This window comes from Anopheles merus, chromosome 3R, assembly GCF_017562075.2.
Source record: "Anopheles merus strain MAF chromosome 3R, AmerM5.1, whole genome shotgun sequence".
NCBI lineage: Eukaryota > Metazoa > Arthropoda > Insecta > Diptera > Culicidae > Anopheles > Anopheles merus.
Genome location: NC_054084.1, coordinates 49,109,687 through 49,126,241, shown reverse-complemented (window position 1 = coordinate 49,126,241; position 16,555 = coordinate 49,109,687).

The window sequence follows — 16,555 nt, the reverse complement described above, 5'->3', positions numbered from 1 at the left end:
GAAGCCTTGCAATACAAAACATATTAATAGATTAGCTCACACGGTCCATGCTTCAATTCGCGAATCATCTCCCTTCAAGTGTCAATAAAAGGTTTGCCGATCACACCACGAATCTTCGTCAGACAAAATTATCGTAATTTAAACAAAAATATTCGTAAAATACGGGTTCTTGTTATAAAAAATGCATATACCACCAGAACACTTGGAACTTGGAATAATGTTTAAACTCGTTTTATTACAATTTTTCTCTTGATCTGTCAAAACATTGCGGGAAAATATTTTTGTTATTCATCCAGCGATGGATAGCTCGGATTGGTTGAAAAAGATTCGCAACAGGCTGCTAGATTCCCCCTACCTCAGTGAAACAGTGGGGTTGAGCGATATTTTCTAAGAGAACTGCCGCGTGAGAACGCGACTAATAAAAAAAATCCTATTTTAATAATAAGGATAAAAGAAATTGCATGTGATTTTAAAAGTATATTAAACTTTTTTTAAGATAAAAGAGCACAATGAAAAATAACATCGCAAAATTTGTAAATGAGAAACGATTCCAGATTTGAAGCGAGGAGTCCAAAAAGTCAATTTGTTTAACAATAATGTTTTTAAACAATATTTTATAAAAATATTTAGGTATATTTTTTATTCTTAAATTTGCGGCCCGCGAATTATTGAAAATCTGTATATGCGGCCCTATAATGAAATGAGTTTGACACAGCTGTTCTAGAGGGTACATTTATGTTAATTATGTTAATATCAGTTTGAGCGCGTCAGTCTCACATATAATTAGCATGGACATAAATTTCAACAGAGCTTCTTCACGTCATGCATAACGACAATATTTTCTTAAAATCATCATTTTGGAGCAAATTGTTTATTATTTAATAATTTCAAATCAAAATGTCCCATCCTTTAACCACAAATTTATACAATACTACCTTTTCGGACCGTTCCTCCTGAATAAAAAATCGAAAATTTACCTTTTTCTCGTTCATCTATAATTTGTTGAAGTAAACATCAATATATCAATTATCGCATAACATCGTAAAAGCTTTGTTTACTACTGTCATTTTGGTCGTAGTGCATAGCTCACAAGTGAACAAATCGGGCTTCTCGTTGTTATGCATTTGAGTCATCATTTACTTAAATCATTAAAATACAGTGGGCCCCTCATAACTAGTACCCTTTTTATCGAATTTTTTGCATAACGATCAAATCTAAATCCTATAACAAATTTTACAAAAAGGTTCCCATTTTCAATCTCTCACTATAGAGCGTTACTTTTTCACTCCTATAGTGAGACGATGTTGGTTAGTGAGTTGATGTTAGGTGCGGATAACTTGGATGATTGTTGTACCGTGTTGGTTTTCTTGCACACTTTGCACCGACAAAGTGATTCATCGTTGGCGTTGGACGAAAGACGGCAAGGATGTTTGCGTCAAACGAACAGACGAATATCATCCATGCGTGTGTGAAGTTGTGTAATATTTAAAGGTAATCTTAAAATTAATTGCAGCAGCTTTCGTGGTATGTTGGTACGGTTAACCAGTCGATCGCGCGCCGCCGCCAGACTGATATCTTTTTTGGCCGCATGATGTACTGTTCATGTCCGGATTGCTGCAGGACGACATCAACAAGGACACTACAGGAAGCAGTCTCATTTCAAATGCCCAATCATCTGCGTGACCTATTTGCCCTTACATTGTCTGAGAGAATGTCCCAGAATTCTCTCTTATTGTAGGACTCAAATGTGAACCACTTTTGTGAAGCGCTGAGACTTAATGATTAGTACCTGTGCGAAAAGACACCGCGGAAGGCGCTGACGATGTTTTCAAGTATACCGCTTTAAGCCGACTTTGTGCAGATACTGCCAGACCTGCTTCAATGCGCCTTATCCATAGCCGAAATATTTTCCTTGGCGGACGTGGAGCACTCTTATGATATCGATGTATTGGTATGTATCGATGTCGATGTATTCCCGCGTTTGCGGGAAAACATGCATGTGCAAACAGCCCAGACTGTTCAAGATGCTGAAGAATTATACTAAATGCTAAATTAATGCTGAAAGAATTAACAGAATTTATGCTCCGCATCGGCGAGAGTCATACGACATACGGTATACGACATTTTCGGGTTTCGATAAGGTGTATGCCAAGATACCACGGGATTTGATATTACCTGGAACATCTAATCTTAAAGGTAAAGCAAATTTATATCAAACAGTGTGAACTTTGATAAATAAACCATTTGTTCCAAGCGGTACACTATCCACAATTTAATTTATAGAATATTAAATAAAAGAAAATAAATAAATCCTAACCTTATATACTGCAATGTAAGTAATAAGTAATAAAAGCACACAAGAAAAACTTTTACAAACGATCCAAAAACAAAATGTTTGATTGAAGAGCAATTCCTATACACCCCCCAATATACGTTGCGTAGCCCTGTAACCGGGCCATTTTAACTAGTGCTCTACAAATACCTCTCTTAACGAGTAAAATCTGGCATAACAAGCAGTTTCATGTTTGTTCCCGATAAGAAATTGTGATCATTTTGAGAGTTTCAATCATAAGAATCGTTAAATATCAAGCTATTTTCAAAAGGGGTAATGTATGAGTATGGATGAAAAGTGTAAAGTAGGTGACACATTAACGCCCACTGTCAGTCGAAAACTCACGAAGTCATACAACAATCGAAAAAAGCCGGGGCTGGCCGTGGTTTCGTCCACTCTACGTCCAGATAACTCTTTTCAGATCAGATAACGGAGCTGAGAGTTTTGCAGCGCTTATTGACAGATGAAGCAAGTGAGGTAGTGTCTTCAGTTTAACTGCTCCATTTCTTTCCTTATTATTTGAAAATATTAGAGGCTCTCTGCAGCTTCGGCCGGGGAAATGGGCAGGACGTGGATTTTAGTGATTGGTGAACCTCCCTAAGAAGCGTGTGTTTCACAAGTGTGAGGTGTTCTTTCTTGAAGTTCTTGATTCTTGATTTACATGCTCATGAAGGCAAAATGTTTGATATTAAGAATTGATCAATGGATTACTGTTGCCTCTTGGAGATGTTCCGTATGGTTTTGATACATGGAATCCCTATATACACCGTAGAGGAGCGAAAACACATTCAGGGACTGTTTCGTGAGAACGTCCCAATAAAGACAATCTGCAAGGCGTTCGGGCGTTCGCGGACGTTTGTGGATAACGCTATTCATAGCGAGGCTACGGGTAAGTCAATCGGTCGTCCGCGAAAAACAACGGCTAACGTTGACGCGCAGATTGTTGAAAAGGTCAGGGCGGACCCTTTCAAAACTTGCACTCGTATCAAGCAGGAGCTTGGATTGCAAGTTTCGTCCAAGACGGTGTCTCACCGTTTACACGCGGCTGGGTTCTGTGCCCGGAGACCGCGGAAGGTTCGGAAGCTGCTGCTGCACCATGTAGAAGCGCGCATTCGGTTTGCCGAATAACATCTGGCTGCATCCATCACTTGGTGGATGAAAATATTTTTTTCGGATGAGTCCAGAATCAATCTGGATGGTTCGGACGGCATTAAATACGTCTAGATGATGTTAGATGTTATTTGGCAAACCAGGATGTGCAAGTTCTACCGTGGCCTGCGTTGAGTCCTGACCTCAACCCGATTGAAAATTTGTGGTCGAATCTTAAGGACAAGCTCAAGAACCAGCATGCATCCTCACCCGATGAGCTATGGGCACGCTGCGAGGAAATGTGGAAACGCATACCTTCAGAAACCTGCCAGAATCTCATCAAGGATATGGCTACTCGCTGCCAGGCAGTGAAAGATAATAATGGTCAACACATTGACCGTTAGAATGTGTTTTCGCTCTGTGGAACATCGCAACACCACCTCCCAACCACCACTTAAACAGCTCTTTTCAGGGCTATCAAATAATTCTAAAAAGAACTATGCCTTTCTTCACTTTTCATACAAATTTTATGAAAAAGAGCCTCCCGCCCCAAATAGCCAGCTTGTACTTTACAGCTGATTTGGGGCTGTTTAACGAAAAATCGTTCGGATGTCGTACTTTGTGTACGACAGATTAAGGTCGTAGTTATGTGATTAAGAGATAGACAGTACTATGTGGAACTGTGGAGCTTTTTAACAAGCACTTGGTACTGAAACCTTGCAGCTGGTTAGCCTGATGTGTATGGTTCAAGATGGAAATTGAAGGCTTGTTACGAAGATGTGCCGAACTTGGTGGAACTTCATAGCTTTTTAATGCATGACATCGGTACGAGGTGGTTCTTTTCAAAGTAGCAAACGCTGCTGCTGCACAAGTTAGATAAGTTAATTGAAGAAGGAGTATTGAGAGTAGTGATTGTGAGTTTTTAGTATACTATGTAAAATTATATTAAATTCAAGAGCTTTTAAAGTTTTTCAAATAAACATGCACATAAAAAACACACATCGTGTTGTTTATTTTGTAGCGACCAGAGCGCCATCTGGTGCGTACATCTAGAACTACCGACCAAACATGTTTAACGAGCTAGTTAGGCAGGGAAAATTTTTTGATTCCGTCGGATCGTCGCATCCGATTTTATCTGTCAGTGTAATCATGCAGTTTATGTAAGAACAATATGAAATTAGTTTTTTTATAATGGATAAACCACTCAAATCATTTGAATTTTCGCAATATGAGCCGAAATAGCGTTTCACAGAAGCGTCCGATAAAATCGCATCGGATGAGCGTTGCCACCGGCCTTACCGCAGCTATAAAAAACGGTGACTTGCTCCATACACGTTCTCTCTCGTCCTAAACGTTTCAACACCGACACGCGGATATCCGTCCGGCTTAACTAACAGATTCTCTTCTCCTGCAACTCTCGATCGAGTAACATCTAATTTCGCGTCTCTCCCGAATTCACCGTTCCGCGGCTTGGTGCTAGTAAAATTTACGAATAAACCGAACTCTTGTGAAACGTAGTTCGCAAAGCGTGTTGCGTATTCATTATTTGAAAAAGTAGGGACCACATTTGTGGCACCCCTAAAATTTCATTGATGACGCCTTGCTTGAAAATAAATCGCAAAGAAAAATAATCCCCGGCACCCTGGCATAAACCAAGCGCCACATATTAAGCTTAAACGACTGGAAAATCAAATATCCATAGAAACAAATGGAAGCTCCATGAAAGGCCTAATATTGGTCCGGTCGTGTGGTCAGATACATGGGTATCAACACCAACAACCATTACTCAATTCTCACTTGCTTCTGTACAAATAGTTCACAGTAAAGTTTAGTATTTAAACAATCGTATCGTCGTTCTAGTTCTAGCGATGCATGACTTCAATGCGAAACCATATAACAGTACAGAAGGAAAGAGAAGGAGAAAGCGGCATATGATAGCATAGCCAGGGTAAAACTGTATGACGCTATGAGCTCTTTTGGAATCCCGCCCAAACTGATAAGGCTGGTTAGAATGACTATAACCAACGTCACTTTCCAGGTAAGGGTGGATAGAAAACTCTCAGGATCTTTTGCTACCACCAAGGGTCTGCACCAGGAGGACGGGCTTGCCTGTCTCCTACTCAACCTGGGGCTAGAGAGGGCCATCCGCAACTCGAGGTTGGAGACTGTTGGGATATACAATGTCCGTCATTAGTACTCATGACGCAACCTGACGTTGCTATCAATTCACGCGAGGTGAGCGTACCTCTCATTGAACTCATGTATAAATGTACAGCGCTAGTCGCTTCCTGAACTCCCAAAGAGATACATTAAATATATTGAACTCCTTAACCGAAACAAAACTGGTGTTCCACAGCGTTTGAAACTCATATCACATTAGGTTATGGGCCCAGAGCACCTGACTAGTTAAGTTGAGTGATTAATATAGACAATGGATCGTGAAAGTGAAACGGCACGTGTTCCTTTGTTGAACGCGTCGAAGTTTCGAATGCTAATGCTTTTGGAAAAGCAAGAGCTACGATGCTGCTTCGAACTGGAAGCGGATGTGGATTTCGACGAAATAACGGAAGATGCCGCAAATGAAACAGTGTCAAAGAAAGGGAAAGGCAAATCGCGCGTGAAGAAAGATCGTCGTTGCAAATCCCTGCTGATTTCGAGAATCAGTGATGACATGTTGGAGTATATCCAGGACAAGGCGACTCCGAAAGATATTTGGAATGCGTTACAACGTGTGTTTGAACGTAAAAGCATTGCAAGCCGGCTCCACTTACAGAAAAGGCTTTTGACGTTGCGACACACCAGTGGTGGTCTACAAGATCATTTCCTTGTGTTTGATCGCTTGATTAGGGAATACAAATCCACCGGTGCAAAGTTAGAAGAAATAGATACGGTATGCTATTTGCTTCTAACGCTCGGATCAAAGTTTTCGACGGTAGTTACTGCAATAGAAACTATGCCAGAGGAAATTTGATCATGGATTTTGTAAAGTGCAGACTTCTTGAAGAAGAAATCAAGCAAAGTTCAAAGGAAAGTGGTACAACACGTGAAACAAGAATAGAGCCGCATTTGCAGGGACCAGTACAAAGAAACAGCAAAAGAACAATAAGAAGAAAATCACAAAGTTCAAGTGCAGTGCTGCAAAATGTCATCATCAATGTTATAAAAAAATATGACTGAAACAAAAACCATATCAGCGTCACGTACTCAATTGTGATAATTAGAGGTGATACTCAGAACTACTGCTGTGACTAATACATGCTCATGACATGTTTGCGACCATCGCTTGGTCAGTCACTATATCACGACTTTTTTTTTTGCTGTGATCAATTTTGCAAAATGTCACTGACATAGTCATGACAAATTCTGGCTGAAACTAAATCATCTCAGCGTCACAAGCTCTACTGCGAAGATCAGAGGCGAGCCTCAAACAGTTGGTGCGACCATCGCATGCTTGGTGACATTGTGTGCAACCAACTCGTGTTCAATCACTTGGTCGCGACATTTTCAGTCGGTGATCATCGCGATGGTCACGGGTGATATGCATTGCGTGCGAGTGGTTCCGAGAAACAAAATGAGCATGTTTTCTCGCTTTGTTTGACCCGACAGATAATCAAAACAGATAGAGGGAGAAAGCATGCTCAATTTGTTGTTAGAGCCCACGCGCCAAGTGTACTTCAAGAATGTCGCGATTATCGCCGACAACAATGCCGTGACCAAGTGAGTGATCAAAAGTTGGGTGCTAAACTTAATGTCACCAAGCATGTGATTGATCCACCTACTGTTTGAGTATAGTCACTGATCATCTCAGTTGTGTACGTGATCTGATTTAAGCTAAGCTTGTCAGTCAGAGTATCGCGTTGGTCTCAAGAATTCACATGTCGCGTTCAGCATGTCATGACGCACTTTTATTGACTATCAGCAATGAGCATCATGCTACCACGGATATGTTCATTGTTTTCGTTGGTGAAAATCTCGTGAAACTCATGACATTTTGCAGCACTGTTCAAGTGGTTCGGTTATCATCGCGAGGGGCACAAGATTGCCGATTGTGCAGAAAAAGACAAACAAAAAGTGCTGAAAGGAAACAATGCGCACTTGGTGAAGAGTGATGAGTGTTTCTTTGGTGGCGACGCCGTGGAATTCATGGAAGCAAGTTGGATTGTCGACTCCGGATCATCTGAACACATGTCGAATGATCGGTCGCTTTTCAAAAGGCTTGTATCCATGAAGCAACCTATGCACATATCAGTAGCAAAAGAAGGCGAAACTATTGTTGCAAAGGAGTGTGGCGATGTGAGGTTGTTTGCTTTTTTGGATAACGGAGAATCAACAGGAATAACATTGAAAGACGTTCTTCACATTCCCGAAGCGCGAGTGAACTTATTGTCTGTGGAAAAGTGGAAACTGCTGGATTGAAAATGTTGTTTGCACATGGAATTGCTACAATAGAAAACAATTCTGGCATCGTTGTCAAAGGTGAACGCCGCGGTAAATTGTACGAACTAGTGCTTTATAGAGAATTTGATAACAATAGTGCGGGTTGAATAGAAACCCGTGGTCGTGTGCCTAAAGAATTAGAGCTATGGCATCGACGCTATGGCCATTTGAGTGCTAAGAATTTGAGAAATATCATCTCCAGAGGAATGGTGGATGGTATGGAAATAAATGTGAAGAATCCGGGAAATGAGTTTGTGTGTGAAGCGTGTCCCCAAGGAAAACAGACGCGGAAACCGTTTTCTAATAGTGAAATCAGAAGATCAAAACGTGTTCTCGAGCTGATACACTCAGATGTGTGTGGACCAGTTCCACAGGTGGGAATTCATGGTGAACGATATTTTGTTAGTTTTGTTGACGATTTTAGATGTTTTACGGTTGTTTAACCCATGATCACAAAGGTTGAAGTGTTGGATCGATTCATGGAATACGAAGCCTTTGTTACAGCTAAGTTCGGTCAGTGTATTTCGCGATTACGTTGTGATAACGGCGGGGAATACGTTGGACGTGAATTCAAGAACTTTTGTAAGGTGAAGGGAATTCAAATCGAATGGATTGTTCCGTATTCTCCAGAACAGAATGGTGTGAGTGAAAGAATGAACCGTACATTAGTATAGAAGGTTCGTTCTATGATAAGTAACAGTTGCGTTGGTAAAGAGTTTTGGGCTCCTGCGGTTCAAACAGCAACATATTTGGTAAATCGCAGTCCGGCTAGTGCACTGGGTAATCTAAAGACACCATTCGAGGTTTGGGAAAATCGTAAACCAAATGTAAGTAATTTGCGTACCTTCGGCAGTGTTGTGTTTGTGCATGTACCAAAAGAGCAAAGAAGGAAGCTCGATACAAAATCGTGGAAAGGTGTTTTTATCGGGTATACCTCTTGTCGATATCGTGTATGGAATTTGGAGGAGAAGAAAATCTTTGTTGCGCGGGACGTCGATTTTGTGGAAAATTCGAATTTGAGTAAATTGTTAACATCCTCGCGGTCAAACGGCAACAGTGACGAATTTCTTATCCGTACGGTTTGGGACGGACCTATCAGTGATAGTGATGTTGAAGATGATGTTGTTTCCCAACAACCGATCGAAAATGCCGACGATTCTGATAAAACCCTGGCTGAAAACGTTTACGAAGAAAGTTTCAGTAGTTGTATTGGTGATGGTGAAGATAATGTCGAAGTGAAATCGCCTAAAGTTCTAAATAAACGAACACGGAAGCCACCTGCATGGCATAAAGACTACAACATGAACTACACAGGCTTTGCATTCAATGCGTCAAGCTTTGTGGATCATGTACCGACTTCGCTTACGGAAGCGAAACCGTCCGCAGATTGGAAAAAATGGAAAGCTGCAATCCTCGAGGAAATGGATTCTCTTACAAGAAATCAAACGTGGACCCTTGAGAAGCTACCACATGGTAGAACACCAATCACTTGCAAGTGGATGTTCAAAGTAAAGCGCGGGGAATCTAAAAATGAAGATCGATACAAAGCTCGATTAGTAGCGCGTGGTTTCAGCCAGAAACATGGTTTCGATTACGCTGAAACTTATACTCCAGTAGGGCGTTTGGATACCGTGAGCGTAGTTCTAGCCATCGCAAATGATTTAAGAATGGTGGTTCATCAAATGGACGTTAAAACTGCTTTCCTGAATGGACATTTGGAGGAAGAGATTTACATGACACCACCAGAAGGAGGTGACATTGATTGTAATCTTGTGTGTCGGTTGAACCGATCATTGTATGGGTTGAAACAAGCTTCGAGAGCTTGGAATGCAAGGTTTCACAGTTATGTCGAGAAACTAGGATTTCGTAGAAGTGTGAGTGACATGTGCCTATATATAAAGGGATCTGGGAACAATAAAGTGATCTTAGTGCTTTATGTGGATGATCTGCTCGTTGTTGGTCATCAGTTTAATGCGGTCAAGGCAGTGAAGCAATCTCTCTCGAAAGAGTTTTAAATGTCAGACATTGGAGAGGCTAAAACATTCCTTGGCATGAAGATTGAACGCGATGTGGAAGGAACATGTCTCCGGATAAGTCAGCGAAATTTTCTAGAGAATTTACTTCTGCGTTTCAATATGCATGAGTGCAAGGCAGTCTCAACACCGATGGAGTGTCATCTTCGGCTGAAGAAAGGTGAAGATGCTGAGCGTACAGACAAGCCATACAGACAGCTGATTGGTTTTCTTATGTACGTAATGTTGACATCGAGGCCAGATTTGTGTGCTTCCGTTAGCTATCTCAGCCAGTTCCAGAGTTGTCCTACGGAGGTGCACTGGAAGCATGCAAAGAGAGTACTCCGATACATCAAGGGTACGCTTGAGTATGGGCTCGTTTTTCGTGCGAAAGATTCTGCGCCAGTCATCGAGGCGTTTGCTGATGCGAATTGAGCGAATGATCCGACGGATCGACGCTCGTTGACGGGATATCTGTTCCGAGCAGTGCAGCTGTAAGCTGGTTGACAGGGAAACAGTCGACGATTGCGTTATCGTCAACCGAGGCGGAACTAGTGGCATTAAGTGTGGCTGTTTGTCATGGAAAATGGCTCGTGCGGCTGTTGCAGGATCTGGAGAAAGAACCGGAGCTACCGGTTGTTTACCACGAGGACAATCAATCAACCATTCAAGTGGTCGAAGATGAGCGAGACAGTGGTCGTCTAAAGCATGTCGACGTAAGGCATCGGTTCGTACATGAAGAAATTCAGCGGGGGCAAGTATTGTTAAAGTATATTCCTACTGATGATCAGATCGCTGATATAATGACGAAAGGTTTGCCTCTATCTGTTTTTCAAAAACACCGAACGAATTTGGGGTTAGTAAGTTCCGAACATTGAGCGGGGGTGTTGGGATATACGATGTCCGTCATTATTACTCATGACGCAACCTGACGTTGCTATCAATTCACGCGAGGTGAGCGTACCTCTCATTGAACTCATGTATAAATGTACAGCGCTAGTCACTTCCGGAACTCCCAAAGAGATACATTAAATATATTGAACTCCTTAACCGAAACGAAACTGGTGTTCCACAGCGTTTGAAACTCATATCACATAAGAAACTACGGGAACCATCTTCTATAAGTCAACCCAGATCCTGACATACGCTGATGATATATACATCATTGGTCTGCGGCAGAGAGCCTCGGATTGCAGATAAACGAGACAAAGACCAAACTGATGGTGGCAACATCAGCGGGCCTACCAATAAATAATCAGAATCTACGTAGGTGTTATGATATCTTCTAATCCAACAACAAGCTTTCTCCTCTGGTACAAAGACGCACATCCAGGTTTATTCGTTGTCGCTCACTGACTGACTATCTCACGCTCATTCATCACTCACACTCTCATAGCTGTACCCCAGGATACCACAGGCGTGACGAGCAGATAGGTGAACGCACTTTTGAAGTCGTCCCAGAATTCACCTATCTTGGGTCAAAGGTCTGCAACGACAATAGCATGGAAGCTGAGTTGCGCGCAAGGATGCTGGCTGCCAACCGGTCATTTTACAGCCTGAAAATCAGTTCACCTCAAAGAACCTGTCGCGACAAAGCAAAGAAAGCGCTCCACTGGTTGGGTATCCCACCAATAGATGGTACCACCAGCTTTTTACTATTTTTAGAATGCATCAGTCGTTCACCGTCTGCTAATCGAAGTCTTTCTATATTCCGTATAGGTTGAGAGATTGAGTCGTTTAGAATCCGTTTAATAGTCGTTTACTGGATTTGTGAAACTTGAGAAGGAAGCTGCTTAGGCGCTATTTAGAGGACCACCTCAAACGACCAAAACGCGATGAATGGGTAAAACTATGGACCTGAGATGGGGCCCTATCTCAGTACCCATACTCGTACCCAAAGGCAGATAATTTTGGACTTATTTTTTGAGAGAGAGTAAAAAGCTCTCAAGGAAACATTTTGGACCTAGCTTGAACAAAAATTGAGCTGTCTTGCTCTATCTTCTATACCGCACCTGCTTGCACTCATTCGCGAGCGTTAAAATATACTCTCCCGATTTCATGTTCTCGCGAATTGCCTGCTGCTGTAAGAATGTATGAGTGAATGTGCAGCGTTTTTCTCTGTGCTTTCTCTTCTCCCCCCTCGTTCGTACTCCCTTCTTCCATCGATCAGATGCGCGATTCCTGATTCGACCACGCAGAAACATTTGTAAGGTTCCGCTCCCTTCTTCCATCGATCCGATGCGCGATTCCTGATTCGACCGCGCAATAACATTTGTAAGGTTCCGCCGCAATGAGATACTGAACGGAAATATACAGAGCATTTCCATTAAGCATCCGTGGTCCACACGGAACGCCGATATACCAAACACCACCGCCGCCCTATATCAAATTCTCGATATTGGCGTGACGGTGTCTCTCATCACAGTAAACTATATGCAAACCACTTGCAACATCTCCCCTTTCCCCCTCTCCTAGAACTCATTTAAACAATATTAGTGAGAGAATAGGGAGAGAGGGAGGAGCATCAGCTTTTTTGCTCTCTCTCAAAAAATAAGTCTAAATTTGTCTGCCTTTGGGTACCAGTTTGGGTACTGAGGAGATAGGGCCCCATCTCAGGTCCATAGTTTTACCCATTCATCGCGTTTTGTTCGTTTGGGTCCCTCACTCTCCCCCTTCTCTCACGGATTTCATTTGTACGAGATTTAGGAGAGGGGGAATGGGGAGCAGATGTAGCAAATGGTTTAAATATAAATAAATGATGAAAGAGAGAAGACACATTCACATTCACCATCACGCCAATATCGAGTATTTGATATTTGCCGGTGATGTTTGGGGGTATCGGCGTTACGTGTGGACCACGGATCCTATTTGAAAATGTCGTATATATTTTCGTAAAGTATCTTATTGCGACGGAACCTTACAAATGTTATTGTGCGGTCGAATCAGGAACCGCGCATCGAATCGATAGAAGAAGGGAGTACGAACGAGGGGGGAGAAGAGGAAGCACAAAGAATAACGCTGCACATTCACTCATACATTCTTACAGCATTAGGCTATTCGCGAGAACATGAAATTGGGAGAGTATATTTCAACGCTGGCGAATGAGTGCAAGCAGGTGCGGTATAGAAGATAAAGCTAGCGGCCGAGTTTTTGTTCAAGCTAGGTTCAAAATGTCTCATTGGGACCTGGAACTTTTTTGCTGTTTATCTACTGCAAAAGGCGAATTCAAACAGCGATCTTAAGCTTGCCAAAATTGACTGCTTGAGCAATTTTGGCTATTTGGGTTATGAGGATGGGTGAAATATGTATTTCATTTCACCTTTCATGAAACCTTTTGAAATTAGTTTGATATATTAACACATTTCAACGGGTTTGTATTTAAGAACTAAATAATGCAGATCATTTTCAATAAAGTGTAATAGCTCAGGGCTTAACGCCAGAGAACATAACACGTACAGTCAGTCCAAAAAGTATTCGTCTAGCTGAATATTTTTCAGAAAAAGGCGAATTATGGCCGCAATACGTATGGGGCAATAAAAGTAATGATGAGGTTTGGTAAAGGGACTATCAATACACACGTTTTGCTGAAACATAAGCATTTAAATAGTGCAATAGCACCCAAAATACATAAAAAACTAAAAAAAGTTGTTTGATGGGCGCGCAAAAAGTATTCGTCCATCTAGCTTTTTAATTATTTACGCTGGACAAACACTACGTACACGTGAATTAAATGTATTATTATCAATATACTGGTGACTTCCTTCTAAATTAATGCATTTCTGTTGTTTCAATTGCACTTCAAGCGGTCAGAGAGGCACTAAAGGTGGGGGAGTTAAATGATTGGAGCATGATGGCGATAATCGTATCTTTAACTTATGCATAACCTATCCTACCCATTTTTGAAGGTTACAAAATGTGTGGGGGCCTCATTCCTTTATTTGATCAGAGTTTGGCCATTTTTCTGACACTAATTGAGTGACTAACTGCCGTGTAAGCAGCAATTCTTGACCGTTAATCTAACGAAAGAAGCGCTTTTTATTGTCCAAAAAATCCAATATAACCCAGGATTCAGTGCATTTTATGATAGCCAACAAGATCAGGAAAACAGATGGGTCACATTTGGTTGATGGGTCATGCTACATTTCATCGTAGCTGATCATGTAATAGCTTGAATGAGTGAGTTGTTACAAACATGTTTTGTTTGAATAATACGATACACAGAATGTGGCCAAATCTGGTAAGGAGCATCAAATAATTCAGGAATTTATTTCAAATTAGGCTCTACTAACATATTAAAACAAGTTTAAATCGCCAAGGTCATACGGCCGACGTCTACCATAGCGAAAACAGTCTACTAACATGCAGCAGCAAAATCTCGTGTAACGGTTGCACCATGATGTTATGATACTAGGACTCAGTGAGGTAAGCTGAGCTAAAAAATAATTCAAAATGATAGGAGACGAGGTGGGGAAACATATTAATGCAATTTTTTAAGTACTTTGAGTGCCAGTTCTGAGAAATTGTACTTAAAATGTATCAAATGTTCCAAGAACAGTCGCGCTGGAGAACATACAGCGCATTGTCTTTTGCCCGGAACACCAAACCAGTTGAAATCAAACTGATGAAAATGATTTAGTAGACTCTTAATATGATATCAGTTGCTATTTTTTCAATGGAACTTGGCCACGTATTCCGGAAATGCAACATTTCTACCAGAGAATAATTGGAACAAGTCTTGTTGGATGAGTGGATAAAAAATACGCCTTTTTAAAGGTTCAAATGAGTTCTTGCGTTGTGCAAGTAGTCACCAATAGTCATAAATGCAATAAGAAACAAGATCATTAAATTTTTTAATTCCATAACCTTTGTTTTCATACTCATTTTATGCCAAAATTCTGATAGACGAATACTTTTTACGCGCCCATCAAACGACTTTTTTTGTTTTTTTTTTTATTTTGGTTGATATTGCACTATTTAAATGCTTCTTTTTAGCAAAACGTGTGTATTGATGGTCCCTTTATCAAACCTCATCATTACTTTTATCGCCCCATACGTATTGCAGCTATAATTCGCCTTTTTCTACAAAATATTCAGCTAGACGAATACTTTTTGGACTGACTGTAAATCGTGCTATCGAATCTTACGCTGATATCAGAGAATCACTACAACAGTACAGTGTTGAATACGCTCGAAAGGTTGTCTTTTAGCAATTGTAAATTCAAATTTAAAAGGAATATTTTCAAGGAAATATTTCTAAGGCATTTAATTAGTGCTAATTGCACTGTTAATCGCCTTCAAGTCGCCGGCGATTACAAAACGATTAGAAGACATTTAACGGAAATTTGCGGGTAGGGAAAGATTCGCCATCGAACAATCGTTCCGCGGAGAGTTACCTATTTAGTGCTTTATAAACAATATATCGATCGATGTAGATTTTTGATGCGGCCACGAGAAAAACTCTTTTTTGCAGTTGACAAGCAGTTTTAACAGTTTTTGAAGTTGATTTTTTTCAACATTTTTTCACCTCCATGGCTATGCGCCTATTGACACTGTAAGCACAAAGAGGCGCGTAGTAGGCGTTTGTGAGTTTAGCTTTTACAATGTCTTTATTTTCACCCAAAGATTAACGAATGTTGAAGTTCATGTACGTAAGCAAATCTATTCAGTCAACTAAAGTAAGAAAAAAAGATAAAACTACAAAAAAGGTTCGCCTATCGCTCTCTGCCAACTCGTTCCCTGCTCCCCAGCTAGCAAAGCCGAAGGCCTTTGTATGGGAGCCATCGCGCTCATCAAGGCTCACTTAGTCGCGCGCATAAAGCAAAATGTGCGCGAAGGCGAAAAAACCCGAAAGCGCTTCGTGTGGCCCTCTCTCGTGTTTCTAGTTTTATTCTCTCTCGCATGTCATCACTCTCTCCCAGTTTGTCGGATTGAAATGAGAATTCACTCTCTTGATTTGGTTGCGGCAGTCTAGCTGCTTCACACTCTTTATTCTCTTCTTTTGCAGTTCCCACAAGAGGATTCACACATGTGTTCTCACATACTTACATACACACACACGGTGGTTGGAAGCCTGGCGCGGCTGTTTCCAATTCTATCTTTTCTTCTTTCCTCTTCACACCGCGCTGGAGCCCGTGGTGGTGCGCGTGTTCAGCCTGCTTGGTTCAGGAAAGATGTCATCAGATTTGACGCGCCTCAACCGCGGTGTTGTATGAAGGCTGTTGATGAAAGTACACAATTAATAGACACACTTTGTTAAAAAAAATACACTTGATTTAAAGATGTGACAAACTTACCTTTGTGCTCGAGGATCAATTGAACCTTGAACGCCTGTGCACACAGTGTCGCAATTTGAAGAGGTTTGGAGAACAGCTAGCGGTAGCAGCACACATCTGAAACATGTAAAGTGCAATGTTTTAATTAGAATAAATGTCACATAACACTAGACACTTAGAAAAGGACACTTACCGAAACAATTAGATGATAACAATTTGTCCTCCGATAAAGCAGAAAGAACACCGCGGATGGCGCAGTATGGAAAGTGTTTCACGCAGGAAAAATAGTTCACGCAGCACACAAACACACACTCTCACGTCCACGGTTCAGAGCACACTGAAGTCGCTCTTTGGCTTGGATGGAAAAGAGCAAACACCCTGATGAGTGCGATGGAAGAAAATGACGTGTGTTC